At 53.0% G+C, this 4,726-nt stretch overlaps 1 non-coding gene across 1 annotated transcript; it reads left to right on the forward strand.

Moving 5' to 3' along the window:
- The first annotated feature begins 1,784 nt into the window (after positions 1-1,784).
- Positions 1,785-1,869, forward strand: TRNAR-UCG (transfer RNA arginine (anticodon UCG)). Its single transcript has one exon. It is a non-coding gene; the product is annotated as a tRNA-Arg (tRNA).
- The last annotated feature ends 2,857 nt before the right edge of the window (positions 1,870-4,726 follow it).

The following is a 4,726-nucleotide window of genomic DNA, read 5'->3' on the forward strand; positions in this document are numbered from 1 at the left end:
CCTTCTCTCTTCTGTCACCATACAATGTTCTAGGCACGCTTCGTCCTTCTGCAGCACCAGCTCTGGGATCAGCAGCCATTTCTTCGAGGAACTCTGTTTCCCGTCACGGACAAGGTTATTGAGAAGCCAAGGTCACAGAACTCAGTTCTCCTGGAAGTGTCACCGACTGTAGGCTCCTTTGTCAGACAGAGGTAGGATATGTAAATATCGTATAATAAAAGTGTAATGTCACCTGTGATCCTGGTCCGACACCTCCAGGTTCCTCCTCATCACCCGCCCCGTGTTCGCATCCCCTCCCCCATATGCCTATTCACGACACTGTGTTTCTACCACTGTTTACCACAGTTTATATTACCGTCTCCCTCACTTGAATGTCAAGTTCCCTGAGCGCCGGGGACATGTCTGCCTTGAGCACCCTTGTGTCTCGAGCGCCTTGCTTGGTGCGCGGTAGGCACTTTGTGTATTTGTTGGATGAACGGCTGCTTTTCCTCGGCCGGTCCCAGGGAGTGCCCCAAGGGGCCTTTCAGGGGCTCTGCCCGTGCTCTCCCTGGTTAGGGCCTCCCCCTGCCTTGTGCTGCCCACGCTCAGCCCGACCCTCGCCATCCCCATCATGTCACTCACCCCGCCGTCCTACTGTCAGCTTCCTGGGTGCGGGAACTGTGACCTATTTGCCTCTGTGTCCCCGAACCCGGCCAAGTGCCTTACCCACGGCAGGTATCCCGTGGACATCTGCTGCATTAGACAAGTGATTTTGCTCAGATGCCACAAGCTGGAAGTGAAGGCACCAGAATTCAGACCTCGTCTCTCCTCGAAGCTTCCATTCCTTTCCACAGGGGAAAGAGGACCCAGCTTTGAAGACGAGGGAGGATGTCGTGAGCGAGGAGGCGGGGTCAGCATTTCAAGGCCCGGTGGGCAGTCGCCTGCCTTTCATCGGCTTCTTTGGCTTTTGCACCTTCTCTGTTTCAGAGATTCCTGGGTCACACGGTTTAACTTTTGTCCCAGCTCTCCATCCATCACATACGTGTCGCAAAGTAAGGAAGATTGAGCCCAGACAAGAACTGGGTGTCAGGAGGGGGCCAGGAGGTGAGTCTACCCTCTGGCCTTCTGGCCTGAAGCTCAGACTTGGCCGTGTCGGCCCCTGGCCCTTGGCACCTGCCGTAGCCTTGGCCCCGAGCTGACAGCTTCTCTCCGTCCTAGCTTGGCTCTGATGGGCCAGACCATCCGGGCCCCCCTGTATGCAGGAGAGAATGTGGTAAAAGCAGACATACCTCCCGATACCTCAATGGCAGCCGCCTCAGACCATTTAGGGAAGTCAAATGTAAATGCAGAAATTAGTTTAAAAAAAAATCAAAAGCCTGTATGGCCAACAGCCATTCACCTCGTGGCCAGAGGTGAGCTGGTAAACGAGGAACCTGGATTCCGGGCTCCACTGGCTTCTGGACTTTGGCAAGGCCTTGGGTGGACCACCCAGCCCCTTGGGTCTCGGAAGGGAAAACGAGCTGGAAAGAAATCCGACCCGGGTGGGGGCAGCACTCTGCGGGAGCGGAGAGCCGGGGTCCCCTCGCGGCCCACTCTAAAACAGTGTGTTTTTTCATTGTACAACTGTTTGTGGTAGAGAAACCAGACAAAACCTAACGTACACGTGCACCATTTTAGAAACAAGCTCTCACGTACACGGCAAAGTGGAAAACAAAAACGTGGAACGCACACATGTCTTACACTCTTGTGCGGGCACAGCCTGTGCGTCTGGAAGGAGACACAAGAAACTGCTACCAACATGGGGCGCCTGGGTGGCTCAGTCGGTTGAGCGACTGACTTCGGCTCAGGTCGCGATCTCGCGGGCCGTGAGTTCGAGCCCCGCGTCGGGCTCTGTGCCGACGGCTCAGAGCCTGGAGCCTGTTTCGGATTCTGTGTCTCCCTCTCTCTCTGCCCCTCCCCCGTTCATGCTCTGTCTCTCTCTGTCTCAAAAATAAATAAACGTTAAAAAAAAAAAATAAAAAAAAGAAACTGCTACCAACAGCTTCTTCGGTAGAAAAGGAATTGGGGGGGGGGCAGGAGGGGGGTGCCTGGGTGTCTCGGTCGGTTGAGTGTCCGACTCCTGATTTTGGTTCCGGTCGTGGTCCCACGACCTAACAGCCTGGAGCCTATTTTGGATTCTGTGTCTCCCTCTCTCTCTCTGCCCCTCCCCTGCTCGCGCTCTGTCTCTCTCTGTCTCAAAAATAAATAAAACATTAAAAAAAAAAAAAAGAGTTGGACGCTTAACCGACTGAGCCACCCAGGCGCCTCTACACATATACGTATTTAACACAGAGAGAGACAAATGTATATATATGATGGAGAAAGAGAGTTTTGTAGTTATAAATGTATATAAGCATATTTATGTCCATACCGATATATAAATGTTCCATTGTAGAAATATAAGCGGTCTAGTCAGGTCTGAAGGAGTGGAAAATGAAATTACAAGCAGCCTCAAGGGCAGAGAACATATCTGCCAGGTCACTGCTGGTCCCCAGTGTTAATGCACGGTTCCCGTGCTCGGGAGGAGCCCAGGGGCTGCTAAACAGCAAGCCCACAGTGAGCCCCACCTCATCTTGTGCTCGCGTCTAGTAGGCAGGATATTTCTTTTTCTTTTTTTTTTTTTTCCCTTCTTTTCCCTTCTTTTTTGCTTTTCCCTTCTTTTCCCTTCTTTTTTGCTTTTCCCTGCCGAGTGCCGGGCACTGTATGGATACAGTATTATTTAATTTAAAATTTTTTTTCAAATATTTATTTATTTTTGAAAGACAGAGACAGAGGAGGGGAGGCGCAGAGAGAGAGGGAGACACTGAGCCATCAGCACAGACCCCGATGCAGGGCTCGAACCCACGAACTGCGAGATCATGACCTGAGCTGGTCACTCAACCGACGGAGCCACCCAGGCACCCCAGTATTATTTAATTTAATCCTTAGAAAAACTTCTCTGGTGATACAATGATGCCCATTTTCCAAATGAAAGAGTAGATTCAGAGGTAAGGCAAACGTGTACAAGGCCAATGAGTCAAGGGCTAGAAATGGGTCCCTGATTTTTTTTTTTTAAGTTTATTTATTTTGAGAGAGAAAGGGCCTGCCAGTGGGGGAGAGGCCGAGGGAGAATCCCAAGCAGGCTCTGCACTGTCAGTGCCAAACTCTATCAGGAGCTCGAACCCATGAACCACGAGATCATGATCTGAGCCAGGATCTGATGCTTAACCACTGAACCACCAGGCGCCCCGAGGGTCTCTGATTTGTGTCTGTTGCTTTTTCTGGAGCACATGGCTCCTCCTTGAGGCGCTAGGGCACATTTTGGGGGGCATGTGCATCACTAGAGGGCCTGTGAAAACACCAGCTGCTGGGCCTTCTCCCCAGGGTTTCTGATTCTGCGTGGCTGGAAGGAGAATTCGCGTTTCAGGATGTGCTGCTGGTGAGGCTTTCTCTGCCTGTCCCTGCAGCTTCGGGGTCCTGCTCACGCTCCACTGGAGGGGGCCCCTGGATGGAGTCTAGGCCCTAAACCGATGCATGGCCCTCAGACCAGCAGGACTAAAAGCCTCCAGCTCGAGTTCAAGTTTTTTTGTTTTTTTTTTTCACTTTCAAGTTCTTGTCTGTGCTGGAACCATGAGAGTTTTTACAATTCAAAAGCGCCCCGGTAATCTTCAGCAGGAAAGGAGTTTACTGGAAGGCCAGAGGTAGCTTCTGGAACCACCAGAAAGGCTGGATAAGAAACCTGCAGCATGGACAGGGGCCAAAGCTCACTGCCGATCTGCCCTGATGAGGACACACCTGCCACAGGCCTGGCAGGACAGACACACAGCCAGGAAGGCCAGCACCACTGGCCCCAGACTCTGGAGGGCGCCACTGGCCCCAAGACGGATGGATTATGTCATGTGCCCCCCCCCCCCATTCAGCTGCAAGGGATGCTGGGAAAGCAAATCTCTGGCTTTGAGGCCTCCAGCGAGGGTGCAAAGCTCCATCTCCTAATGCCCCAGACGTGGTGGTTAGACCTTGGGTCGCCATTGAACACCAAATGTCCACACCGATGGCAGCGTTGTCCCCGGGGTTTTGCTGGATGCTGAGGTTTGCTTCTATTCTTATGTTCTTGAGTCATGCTTGGGCTAGTCAGCCAATTCGTGAGGCACTGTTCCCGCTAACACTCATTTGCTGAGCCCTCACTCGCATGCAAGGAGCTGTAAGAGGCAATTTGCTCGTACGGTTTTCACACACAGGAAATGGTAGCTGAATACAAGGAACGTATCCGGTGTCCTGCCCGGCCAGGCTTTATTCTGAGGAAACCTTTCAGGCTTCTCTCTTAAAGTGCCACAGAAGGACAGGCCCCGTTTTGCAGGGAGCTGAAAAAACCCCTGTGTTAAAGCATCCATCCACCTGACCTGTCGTTCCAGGCCCGCCACGCATCCCACTGGGAGGGTGCGGGGTGGGGGGGCGGCAGGCGACAGGGACAGAACCAGCAAAGAGCTGAATCACCAAAGAGGTCTGCAAAAGCTTGAAAGGCCACAGCGCTGAAGGAACAGGTTTGGGGGGCGCCTGGGGAGCTCAGTCGGTTGGGCGACTTCGGCTCAGGTCATCTCAGGGCTCGTGGGTTCGAGGGTTCGAGCCCCACATCAGGCTCCGTGCTGACGGCTCAGAGCCTGGAGCTGCTTCGGATTCTGTGTCTCTCTCTCCCCCCACCCCCCACTCATGCACTGCCTTTCTCTCTCTC

This window comes from Panthera uncia, chromosome E1 (assembly GCF_023721935.1).
Source record: "Panthera uncia isolate 11264 chromosome E1, Puncia_PCG_1.0, whole genome shotgun sequence".
In the NCBI taxonomy this organism is placed as follows: Eukaryota; Metazoa; Chordata; class Mammalia; order Carnivora; family Felidae; genus Panthera; species Panthera uncia.